Source organism: Lonchura striata, chromosome 2 (assembly GCF_050655825.1).
Source record: "Lonchura striata isolate lonStrDom1 chromosome 2, ASM5065582v1, whole genome shotgun sequence".
Classification (NCBI taxonomy): Eukaryota; Metazoa; Chordata; class Aves; order Passeriformes; family Estrildidae; genus Lonchura; species Lonchura striata.
The window spans coordinates 47,714,971-47,728,794 of NC_140704.1; the positions used below are offsets into that span (position 1 = coordinate 47,714,971).

General features: G+C 37.9%; 1 protein-coding gene across 7 annotated transcripts in view; it reads right to left on the bottom strand.

Annotated features, from left to right (window-relative positions):
* ELMO1 (engulfment and cell motility 1) overlaps positions 1–13,824 on the bottom strand; it is a 302,881-nt gene that overhangs the window by 275,423 nt on the left and 13,634 nt on the right. The gene's annotated exons all lie outside the window — the stretch shown is intronic.

The following is a 13,824-nucleotide window of genomic DNA, read 5'->3' on the forward strand; positions in this document are numbered from 1 at the left end:
CATCAAGCTTTCCTTTCCAACCCCAACTAGTCTATGATACATGAGCTCAGGTTTTTAGAATATCTTCAAGAGTGGATATTTGCAATAAAGCCACAGGAACTGTTTCACTCACAACTTTTAGTGACCCCAAAATCCTTCACGAGGATATCCTGAAGCATTCCAGTTTATGTGCTATAGGCATATGCTATTAGATGTGCAAATATGTATCATTACCCAGGTACAAAAAGGTATTACGATTCATCTATGGACTTCTCCTCACTGCAGCAAAGGTCAATTTGTACAGCATTCTAGTACTCTACTCCCCTCCATAAAATACAAGACTATACACGATATAAACTGATTTAAGATGTGCAGCTGTAGGGCAGAGATTCAAGGCAAGACTACAGCCATTGTGAAGATGCATCTTGCTCTAACAGGCTATCTATATTTTAACAAAACATGGAGGATCTCACACATCCTCAAGAACTGCCAAACTTATCATTTGCTTGTATGCAACTTTGCCATGTGTCAGCACGTGATACATTCCTATTCTGCAGAACAAGGTGCAGATTATCTGCATAAATTCTGCTGATTATACCTTCACACCAAGGTCACGCAGAAAGTCAATGTCAAGGCTTAAAGTAGAAAATGAACGCAAATTTCTTTGCTGTTGGTTTCCATGAGGGAAGGATTTCACCACTTAACTCCCAGCTTCTAGGCTAGAGCTACAGCCAGAAGAGCAGCTTCTTACATTATCAACCAAGGAGGCAAGAGATGTGCCAAAGGAGACCAATGAACTAGTGAAATGTGCTCTTTATTTCTTCATTTTTTAAAATCTTTATTTATTTAAGATATTGCATAGATTCTGGAGATGACTAAGAATTTTATTCATGAAAAATCAACCTCAAATAACTCAAAAGAACATTCAGCGTGGGAGGTTCTTTTGCAAAAATTAAATAGCAATTGTGATGAAATAGTATCTTCTACCAAGTTACCAAATAATCTACATTTTGCTCTTACCTAACTGTAGAACCAGGAACCATACGCAAGAGAGAACAGGCAAATTGTTATCTCAAGATGTAGCATTATTTCAAAAACGTGGGTGGGAGAGCAGGAAGCAAAAGCAATGTTAATTGTAAAAACAATCTTAGGGCAAGACTCTTTAGACCTAACCAACAGAGCTAACCTCCACTTCACATCAGCTGCAAATATATACAGAGCTAATTTTAGCAATATTTCAAAATTGCTGGCTAAGTGCAGAGCATGTTTGATCTACTTATATTCAAACTAGCCATCATTTAACTTACCTATACCCACAGCTGATACCTCCTAGCTTAAAACCTGGTACTTCAAAAATGCTGCCAGAAGTTGACAAGAAAAGCTATTAGCCAGTATTTGCTATATAAACCAGTATTTGCTAAGTATGTTTTCTGTATTCTTTCCTTCTCACTCACCTGTGCTATATTCATAGGAATGTGACTTTAATAAGCAAAGCTATAAGCTTCTGCCTTTAAGGTGCACCATCTAGAAGTTGTGAACATCAGCAGGTAAACAGAATTCCAACTCCTCCAATTCTATCACTAAAATGTGTTGTATTTTAAGGATCTTAATTTCCAAAGCTGTTGATAACTTCTGGACTCAATGATCCTTGTGGGTCTCTTTCAACTTAAAATATTCTGTGATTAAATCTGTGATTACTTTGTTCAAACCCTAAAGAAAAGGAAGACTCAGCTATGTCCCTTTAAAAATGTACAAAATCAATTGTCCTGTTTAAAAAGTCATTTAAAAATATTAAAACAATCCATTTGTTCAGTTGAGGAGATCAAACACTGACTAACTCCATCAGTTTAGGACAATGTGCTATTATGCTTCAAAGTCACATGTAGCACATAGCAAATGAAACGTCAGAAAAGCAAGGCATTTAAATGCATATTTGACATACTTTTTGCATCTCGGTACATTTCATTTCTCAATGGGGCTGTGAGTGGGAAAGGAAAAGGTTGGTTTCTTATAGAGTTGAGTGTAAATGCATCATTTGGCAATTTAAATCATCAGATGTAACAACTGCCCACTACTAGATGCTGCCACGTACAGGAAAAACACATACCAGAGATCACCATTCTGCATATTCAGAAGGAACACTCACAATCCCTGTTTGTCTCTCGGACAGCAGCATTACACAGCCCTCATGCTGCAATGCCAACATGAGTAATTAGTCATTAAACTTTCGAGCCACTCATTCATATTTGTGCATACAATATTTACTATTCTCAAGTACCCCGTGTCATTGAACTTATATCCAGCCTCAAACAATGAAAAAAGAAACAAAACAAAATTTTAAAAAAAGAAAAAAAAAAGCAGTGTATTTTAAAAGGTCCAAAGCTGCTGCTGCCATTTTGCAAATCAACTTCTACAATGTTAACTACTGGTCAGCCAGAACAATGTTTCTCTCACATTTGGTCTCCACTTCTATAAAGGATACAAAACCCCACATTTAACATCTGTGGAATAATGTGCATTTACACCTCTCATCTTAGGTTCTACAAAAGACAGAGCATCATTTTATCTCACACAAAGATACTAAGCCAGGCGCACCAAAAGCAGATGTAGATGCCTGGACTCTATGTAATATTAAAACAACAGTTTGTTTGTGTCTGACATAATTTCACAGAAAAAATAACTATACTCATGGGTAAAGTTCCTGTAAATCATTCATTTTCCCCAACTCAACCCTCACCATTACAGCAATGAACAAAGCCAAACTTCAGATTTCCATCTGGATGCTAATCAAATACCACCACAGCTTTTGCTCAGCATTTCTCATATGGAGGGCTCTTTGAGGATATAAAAATCATTACTGACAATTTGCAAATGAGGCATGTGAGATTTATAAGAAGGGTAGAATCAGTAACTGGAGAGACAGTGTTGGTCAACCCCAGAATGTTAGTGCACAAGATATAAAAATGATGAATGTATACTGAACTGGCTAATATTGACTTCTGTTTGATTGAACATTCCTCCTATTTGCTTACAAGAAATAAAAATGAATGTAAATACAGAAAAAGATTACTAAAAGCAGAGCAATAAGATTACATTAAACTTCAACAGGCATTTAAGTAAAATTTAAATGCCTTTAATTTGATTTAATGTACTTAACTAAGGAAGCAAGGAAATTAAAACTAAAGCCACTTAAATTCTGCTTAATGTCATTGTTATAGGAGTACTATGTAATTTAATCCACTTTCAAAGCATATCTTAGTCTGGATTAATTCTTCCAAGTGATCCTATGTAGACAAGCCCTCAGTATATGCTAAATAGTTTCTCAAAGAAGATAAACTATCTTATACTTAGCATAAAAGACTGAGATTACTGATGAGTTGCTGGTGACCTATGAATTCCCTCGTAACACACTAATACTCCACTTACATACACTTAAGTAACAGAATTCAGATAAACAGAATATCAATGTTTCCTATCTACTGGAAATTGATTTTGAGCTTGTAGCAAAAAACAGATTCAAAGTCTTAATCAGATCTCTCAGATTTACTGTCCCTTACATTCAAAATAAAGATTTCATATTGACATCTGATCTATTTACTACTGTCAAGATTGATATTTGCATACAGAGGGATTATACATCTTGTTAAATGTAATTTCATGTAGATTTCTTAACTTCAGACAAAATCTACCTCCTTCAGCAAATGTGAGGTTCAATGTCAGCCTTGCATAAGGTTTTGGAGGGCATAAGAAGTGGGCTGTGGGCAAAGCTTCCTCATGTATATAACAGTCATATCTACAACCCTTCACCAAGACAACTTGCCTGATCCAAGGGGAAAAATGGGCCAGTGGCCAAAGGTGGAGGTGAATGCAAGAAGATTCAGCTATTAAACGTGACAGGAACTAAGGCACAGCAAGTTGGTATTTGAGGTCTTGGTCCTGCTGTGAGAAACCTACATTCCCAATATGGTCAACTAATGAAAGTAAAACACTTATTAAAATAAGTTGTGGAAGCTTGTACAGAAGACTATAAAGCATGTTTCCGCTAAGATTTTAGCTTAAATTAGTTAAATTAAGAACCCACCCCTTTTCATAGTTAATTCAAGGATACAGATAAACTAGAAATTCATCTCCTCCCACTCCTATCACCAACCACCAGAGAAATATTTAAATAGCAGATATTTGTAATCTAGAACAGAGAGCAGTATTCTCTGAAGTATCATCTAATTTAAATACGTCTCTCTCATTAATTTAAAGGCACTTTAAATACTTCACCAATGCTTTGTTGTTTATGTGCTATTTCACACTACATTTCCTCAACATTAATATACACATTTCTACAGACACAAATGTGTAATTGTAGATTTATGGTATTCAGTCAAATAATGTATTAGAAATTGTAAATTTATTCTTAATTCCAGTAAAATATTCTGTAACTATGTAGTTGCTTTTTTTGCTGCAGCTCCATTAACTGAGTACTCTATACTGTTTACAAAGTCACAGAATTCCTGAATAATTTTAACTGCATACATGCAAATAATCTTTCTTCTAAATTCTAATGTGTGTCATTTTTACAGAACTAAATGCTTGACAAATTTTTGTGCATTTCTCCTCACAGTGCCTCTCTCAGACAGCAATACTAGACAGCATTACCTACTAAATCAACAAAGAACTGGTAGGTAATCACTAGCTTTAGAAGCATACAAAAAGAAGAGAATACAGAAGCAAAAATCAGCATTCAAACTGATCCCTGATAATTTAAAATTACTCAACTTTTGAGAGAAAGAAACAGGATCTTCTCCTGTGACATGATCCCAAACCTCAGTTGTTTTTGTGAGAATTAGTTTGGGTTGGAAAGGTCAAAAGATAGAACTTCTCATCAAATGTGCAAGCAATTTAAATGTGACATGAAAAGCATTCATCCTGTGCCTATTAAATGTACCTGGGAACAAAATCTGGCATGAAACAAGGATAAGCATACACAACTTAACTGAATATGTGCAAGATGATAACCCAGATTCTTTTATTCCATCATATGCCTGGAATAACTATTAAAACTGTGGTGAAACACAGATGGATAACTCACAGAGCTCATGGGGTGTATACAGTACAACATGCAGCAGATGCAGCTAGGACTGTTCACTGCACAAAATACAAAGTATTTGCAAATACTTGTGTCACACCAAGACATACAAGATGAATTACATTGCCTTTGCAACAGCAAACTAGTCTCTCTTTCCTGATGTGACTTATTTGATTAAGATTAAGCTTGGAGAATATTCACTCCCTGACCAAAAGAGATGGCATTTGAAACAGACTCCTCCAGAGTTAAAATGGTGTATGTGGTGAGGAAATACAGAAAGTTCACATGGAATTAAATAGCCTTTAGCACAGGTGGCCTGACAAGGCTCAGATGTCTCTGAAAGCCTTTGGCTGAATCTTCACCCAAAGACAGTTCTAAGCTCAAGTCACACTGTGATTTCACCTTTAATCTGTCAGATAATGCCTTCACCTTCGAAGGCTGCACCAGTAGAAGAAAACCCCTGTGTGGAGGACAGATGGGATCAGCCCTCCGCAGGCCAGCCAAGATGACCATGCTATATACCTGCCACACAGCTTAGGCATAGTATTAGTGCCCTGCTAAATTCCCAGTTCAGTGTGGATTGAAGTTCCTCCATACAGTCTCTTCACAAACACAGGCTCCAGCAGAAGCAAAAACAAAGCCAGCGACAGTAAATTAATTAGAAAGCATCAGCAATGCTTAGTAATGCCTAGATTCAGAGCTATATAGAAGATAAGATTAAGGAGATCAATCAGTTCCACAACAACAACTATCTTGAAGGGGCAAGGTTTATCCTCCCTGACCTAGCTGGCTTCACAGCTATAGTGAGCTACATAATGTAAGGTGCCATCGAGGCACCATTGTAATAGTAACCTATCTTTAACCTCAGTGGCGTAAGCAATTAGGAAAAAAAAAAAAAACACACAAAAAAACCCCCACCAAACAAAACAAAAAGCCCCAAAACAAAAAAAAAAACAAAAACAAAAAAAAAAACCACACCAAAAAAAACCCAAAACCAAAGACCCTTCCCAAAACTAGCATGACCAAAAAAACCCCACAGAACCATAAGAAAATCCACTTGTAATATACGTAATTCAGAGCATTGTTTTCCAGTGCTAGACTGCACTGTGCAGTCTATTTTTTATCCACCTTGCTGCTTTGCAAGGTGGATAAAAAATAGGGACAGGAAATATAAGAGACATGTCTATGAGATCTGTGTAAAAACAGGCTATTATGTAGATATAAATTATTTGGTTTGGTATTTATTAAGTACTTGTAAAGTGCTCAGTGCTAGTCAAATTACAAAGAAAATTATCTTTTGCTTTAAGAAACTGACAATCTAAATGACAAAAGGGAATAGGCAAGATGCAGCAAGAAGCTAGTGATGAATGAAGAATATTTTGATTGTGTTTTGGATTTGATTGCTTCCTGTCAGCACCTCTGAGCTAGAGTTCTTGCTAGAGATTTGCTGACAAGTAGGCAAGTGTGGTGGAACAGAATTTGGTAAGGCAGCACAGAGAAGTAGAAGTAGCACAGAGAAAGCCAAAGTCAAGATGAAACAAAACCCAACAAGCTTGGAATCACTATTAGTACAGTGACGAGAAGCATGAAGGATGGCCTAAGTAGTCTGAAAAAAGTGTATGAGGACAGAAAACTGAATGAACTCAATACTTAAAATATAAACTTAAGACAGAACTGCTGTAAGAAATCACAGATGAAGCTGCTGTAATGGCAGAAAGGTAGACCAGAACAACCCTGCTTCACAAATATAGCCCAGAACAACCCTGCTTCACAAAGCTTTTAGAACAACCAACATGGCTATTCAAGAGACTCATCTGATGATGAAGAAATTTGGTATCAGTTGCTTAGTGTAATGCAAATAGTTATGCGGTTAGGAAAACAAAAATCAATCATTTTTATGGCAAACCTCTCAGCCTTGGGAGTACATTCATTGCTAGAGGTCCAACATGTCACATTTCTTTATAAAGTTTGTGAGAGAACTAGCCAAGACTTCCATTGGCAGTGTAAAAGCAGAGCTGTCACAGATGGACTTCATACAAATGGGGTTTTATTAATAAATGCCTTTTTCCCCTACTCTAAAATTCTCCACCTATACCAGCTTTCTCCCTTTCTCGTTTACTTACAAACGTAATAAAGAAAAAGACATTGTTTGTTTGTTTTCTTTTCTTGATAGGAGACTAGTTTTTCTCCAGTTTGGTGGTACTCCAAGTGAAAAGGACAGCAGATACACTCTTGGCAACTATACAGGGTGGCTTTTTTTTGTCTGTTTTTCCATAAAACACTTCACTGTGCCAGCTTTCTGAGTAACCTCAGAAATAATATGCTTTTTCTGACAGATGACAGCAGAGTGGAGTTAATAAACAAATTAGACCCATATGAAAGTATGATTCATATGCAATGTTATAACTCCAAAGAATAAGGTGACTACTAAAGAGGCCATCACTACACAGATTCACAGAACACTGAGTTGGAAGGGACCCGCAAGGATCACCAAGGCCAACTCTTAATTATACATAAGCCTTCAAATGAAAATTGCTTCTCAAACTTATGCAAAGCTTTTTCCAGCTCTTCAGCACTAAACAGCTATTGCAAAACTCTTCTAGGCACAGAAGAAACGCTCTTATAATGATGCATAAAGGTCTAGCATCAAGCTAAGTTGAACAGAACCATCCCCTCACAGCATCTCATACACAAAGAGGTGTCGCATCGTTCCACTGAAACCACATGGAAAACAGAGTTTTAAAATTTCAGAAAAGTTCAGTATTCAGGCTTTTCTTTTTGCATCAAAAATACCCAAAAAAATCCAGAAAGACACAAGCAAGCACAAAACGCTGTTATGGTCACAACGCTGTTACTACAGAATGTACAAACCACTGTTTCCTCCCGAGTCTGGCTACGGTACAAAAGGTCGATAGCACTCCTGTGGAACAGTCTGCACTAAGGACAGGAGGATTTGATAGCTACCCTGGTTCAAACACCAGTACAGCAAGGGTTTAAGGCAGGCAGCAGAAGAGCTCTCAGTCAGCGTGTGTAACAGATCTCACTCTGCTAAAGGGTTTTCATCCCGAGACCTCGCACACGTGCACCCAAAGCGAGGGGCTGGCTGCTGCTGGCACCACCAACCAGAACAAACACCAGTGACAAACAAGTGTCACACCCAGAGAAAATGTCAAGACACCATACACTACACAGAAAAGTTTATAAACAAAACCCCTTGCTGCTTCCCCCTTCTCTCTCCCGTGTTGGCGGCTTCAGGTCCAGGGGATGAAGGGGATTACTGCAGAAAGCCGAAGAGTGTGACAGGGCCAGGAATAGGAAATCTAACAGACATGGGAGACCAGCCTTGGTGACTGACTCAGCTTCTGACCCACTTACAGGACTTGGCCAAACTGCTTTTTGGTGCCACTGCTCCTCTCCCAGGCTCTGTATGACCTTATTCTGTATGATCTTGTGCAATTAGGCCAATATCTTCAAGGTAGTGATTACTTCTTGTTAATTTTGGTGAAAAACAGCCTATAGGCTTGAAAAATATGTTAGCTAAGAAAAAAAAAAAGGAAAGGGGGCTGATTTGCTGATTTTACTAGGATCTGCCATGCCAAGAATAAAATCATCTTTTCACTTAAATAATGAAGAATACCCACACAGTTAAACCCGTTAATATTATTTAAAAATATGTACAGCTGGAAGAGTGGCATGTTGCTCTCATTCACAAGTTTGCTACATCTTTACCTACGCCTACGATCTCCCCTACATGTCTATTTACAGAGGCATTTCTCCCAGGGGCTGTTTTCCATTCATGTCCTTTCTTCCCCCTTCTCTCCTGCTTTATCCCCTCCCTCTAGCAGAGCCCTTCAGTCACATTAGGCAAAGCATTTGTGGTGTGACACAGGGAACGGATCCAAGCCTCCAGCAAGCAAAAAACTAAGCTGAATAAAATGAAAAGATTTATTTTTAACCTGGATGGGTTCCCAGACTGAGCTTATTCCCCCGCCACAACAGGTGTATCAACACACCTGGGGAAGAAACTGAGCAAACCAAGCTTCAAGTCTTGCTGACATAACTACTGCTGACAAAGTCAAATGTATATATTAGTAGGATAAGAACATTTTTAAAATATTAATACTGGAGTGGGGATTCTTACACTGGGGAAATCTTTAAACATCATAAAATGGACTTAATACATATTCCTTATGTTGTTCACAGTTTCCTTTGCCAGTTTGGCTAATTATACGATATTTAAGTTTAAACATATGTTGCCTCCCTTGCAGTGAATCCTCTCCTCCTACATGATACAGCAGTGAAGTCATCTTGCTGACTTCAAGTTGAATCCTGCACCCTCTTCAAGCAGGTGGGCATTTTTAGCTTATCTGGAAAGCAGTTCAGCCCTGAGAGCACAGCGATTCTTGCTGTGATAAGCCACCAAGAGCTTGACCACGACAAATATCCTGAAATACATATTCCAGATGCTCTGTGTATAGGAACCAGCATAACTTCCACCATATCCTGAACATATGGTTCATAAAACATATAAGAGATGCTCAGGATGCATCTGTACTGAAGTGAAAGGTGAACCAGCAGACCAGAGGCTTTACTTTTAATCTTCCTTCCATACCATCACCAACTGACTTTTAAGACTTTGGGATTTTTTTCTTAAAAACCAAGGCACATAAGATATAAGGAGATTCCAAACGTAAAGAAGTGGCAAAAGAATGAGCAAAAAAATATATTTAGAAGGGCAAAAAAGTCTTATAGCCCTTTACAAAGTTCCATGTGCTGCAAACAGGAAAATTTCTTTCAGTTAGTGTGTTCCACATTACAGCAGCCTTAAGTAAGCAGAGAAGCACAGTACACCACAATAGCTGTGTTTCATTAGCTTAGCACAGCAAAGTATAGGATTTAAAGGGAATAGACAGCAGCTGAAAATAATTGCATTAAATTAACATTAACCCACAAACCCAGAAGAGGCATATAATATTCAGGACTGCTACAGAAGTGGTAACCCAGAATTAATGTCTGTAAAAGACAAACAATCCTGCTCTAACTAGGATTCAAAATCCTAAAGGAAGAAAGTTCACCTCAAATAGTGTTCCCTTAGGTGGGGGGAAGAATGAAAGGAAAGCATGTCCTAGTTAAAAATATCAGTAGGTAGGAACACAAACTGTAAAATTATGTGGTTCCCAAAGGACTGACATTTTTTATGGTTAATACACACATTCCTACACATTCCTTCTCAAAAAGGACTTTGAAATTAAATCTAATTTGAAGATATGTAAATGAGAGGGCCATGTGAGAATTTAAACACTTAGGGCAGAAAATACAAAACCTCAGAGACAAAAGAAAGAACAGCAGTTGGGACTGGAGTGGACTAAAACACAGCCAAGAGTGACAGCTATATTTCCATTGGTGAATGCACATTATGACAGTCCATAAGTCTTGGTACTACAAGGGCTTAGAATAGAAGAGTATCATCAAAAAATGTCCTTAATTAATCTAAAGTGTTAGAATGGGGAGACACAAACTCAAGGGAGCATGCTGTGCTCAAAATGAAGAGGAAATTTATGTTAAACATGAGGAGGGGAAGTAATTGTTTAAAAAAACTGAGAGATACTGACTTAGAGCACCTACTCATTTCATCTGTGAGCAGGCACCACTAATGGCCAGGAGGAAAAACAAGACCCCCAAGTTCTTCCTTCCAGCACCAGCTAGAAAAGTCAGGTTGGTCAGGTCTTTAGCTAGATGCAGGTCAAAATGCAGGGCTAAGCCACCAACTGGGGCCTGAGGAAAGTTATAGAAGAAGCTACTATCAGACCAGCTCTAAGACCTCATCTGGTGTCTTGATAGCCCCTAACCATCTGAATTTACATGGTTCTTCCAATTGGAGCAAACCAGCATTTGGAAAAAATTAACATCCTATTTCCATTAATCAACATGTTCTTCCCTTCTGCATCCCTACAGAATTTAAAATATTTATAAAAAGACAAAAACCCAACCTGCTGACTTTACTATTACAGTAAAACTTACAACATGACTTTGTGCTTTAGGATGTTTTAAAGCTCCAAACAACTGCCTATTAAACAAAAAATTAATTTGCAATCCATCCTTACTGGGCAGTTAAAATTTCTTTTTAGTTGAGCTCTTCATTACAGCAGGAGTTTATAACTTCCTCTGTATTTGTCTACCATCTGCAGAGCACTCTTACATATGGATGCACAGTGCCTTTTTTTTTGGTTTTGTTAGGTCTCCTTCATTAGCAATACTCTTTCATGAGCAGAAAAAGACTGTCTAAAAGTGTCTAAAATATAGTGCTTCATTGGAATTTTGAAGTTTTTAATGTTTAAAGGGAGTGCTTGCCAGTATTTTTACTTGATCACTTTGATGAAATCGCTAGAGCAGCCTGAATCTCACTTATCTAGAGGTTTCTACAACTATTCTGACAATGAGGCTTTGTATAAAGTCACACCCAGCAAGTTTCAGAGTAGAAGTCAGGTAAGTTAAGAGATAACAACCTAATTTTAGTACAAGTTCTGGCTTTCAGGACTTTCATTTTATTTTTCCTTAAAAAAGGCAAAATATTTTCTCATACATTTGTCTAACCAAAGAGGGCAAAGAGCTTCCATGTGAGCAGCAGGGTTAAGGCAAACCCATCTGCATACTTGGTGCAGGTTTTCAGCTGTTTAATAAGGTTCACCCCAGAACTTTTCCCTTAGAATTTCTGCTCTACCCAGTTTTCTACTTTCAAAAATCTGTCTGAACTTTGCATCTTCTGGACCTCTATTGCTCTATGGACTTGGTTTGAATCAGCTGAAAATTTAAAAGTAGAGCAGAAAAAAAGAGACACAGATCCTGTACATAGAAGCAACAGGATCTGTTGCTGTTTCTTGGGATACCAAACTAAAACTTCAGAGGGTGGCAGGAATGAACCAACTCTTTCAAGCAGCAAATTTGCTTGTTCTCTATACCTAATACAACACCTTGCCAGCAGAAATCCATCTTGAAGTTTTGGCTTAGCCTGCCTGGAAACGCCAGTTATACCCAAGGTACTCTTTTTTTAATGCGATTTCAGCTAATGCTTCAATTTAATTGCACAAGAGCTCCTTCCAGCCCTAGCAAAACATAGCATTTTTGATCAGTCTTATCTATAAATAACTTTTCAAATAAATAACTGAAGTTAAAAAATGCTATAGCTGTTGCTATTCACTCATACACTTCCATCAGTTATTTGCATAGTCATTCCCATTCTGATTTAATCATTCCTTTCATGACTGTCTAAGTCTACATTGAAAATAAGAGCAGTAAATCAAACTAAGCACTTGGCAGGCATGTACGGGTGAGATCACAGCAAGATCCTGGAATAGCACAGGCACTCTCATATGGAAAAGGCTTGTGGAGTTCCCATGCAGTTCAAGTAACCATCATCTGACTCAGTGAGCAATACTGAGATGGACACAGCCCGCTGTGGAAACTGGCTGTAAACTGGGTGAACACCCAGGGAGGTGGCAGAACTGGCATCCAAACCTTCACGACTAATGTGTCACATTATGTGACCCAGCCATATTACTGCATTAACAAAAACAGCACAGATCACAGCTTTTTAATCTAATCACACAATGAAGCTCAGAGGTAAAAAGTCAGAAGCAAGAATAAGAAGTCCCCATTAAAAGGCAAGCCTGAATACACAGAGAGGGTTTCATTTCTCTGACTTTCAGTTAAATGAAATATAATGTTTCATGAGGTAGAAAAACAAGGTCTTGTTTAGCAAAGGTCTACTTGGCCCAAGGAGAATCACAAAAGAATTACTTCAAATGTGTTTGTGATTCATCATGGTTCAGTAACTTCTCATGAATGCTAATGTGTTTCAGAGAGATAGAAAGGCTTGTGCAGGTGTGACAGAAACAATTAGTCAGTCATTAGTAAGAGCTGGCTTCACTGGCAGCCACGCTGCAGGAGCTACACATTACCTGTAAGCCTGCCAGTAACTCTCCACATGCTTCTGATATATAGAACTACCAAAGAAGCAGGACAAGAAGTAAAATCTGCAAACATTCTCCCCTCATTTTGCCTGCCTTCATGACAAAATTTGAAGTAAAATGCTACCTGCTTAAGACAGTGTAGGTCCACTTCGGGAGTAAGTGTAAGGAAAGAATTTAAGTTTATCCACAATAAATGAATCTATACACTAACTCACTGCATTTCCTCTCCAAGACCTTCTAAAAAGATGCTTATTTCAGAAGAAGTATAGCTACATGGATCTACCTATATGGAGCAGCAGACAGCTTTGTTTAAATTTAAACTTCACCTTGCTTTAGTGCAACTACTCCCTTCACCAGTAGCTTTACAGCAAGCAATAAAATTTTATTTTCTTTTAGCACTCTGGAGATTCACTCATTTCCACAGGCCTTGCAACAACTTCTAGAGAAAATTTTCAAATGTGTTGTCTATTATCCTGGTATCTGGCATCCTTTCCTAAAGCAGAAGTCAGAAAAACAGCATGGAAGACTGTTTATTTTAATTTTAACTTTTAAGAAAATACACTAAGATCCTTTCATTACAAATTATGTTCAACGCTTAAAAGGCGACCCTCCAACAGATACTTAGGAAAAAAAATCCAACATATTCTAAGAGCAACAGTATAATCCAAGCAATCACACTTCAACAGCAAGCCAGAGGTGTTTACAGCAGCAAAGAACAGCCTGGCTTTGACTGTGCTTCCCTACACACCTGAGACACTCAACTGCTCCAGCATAATGTTCATCCTCACTACAAGA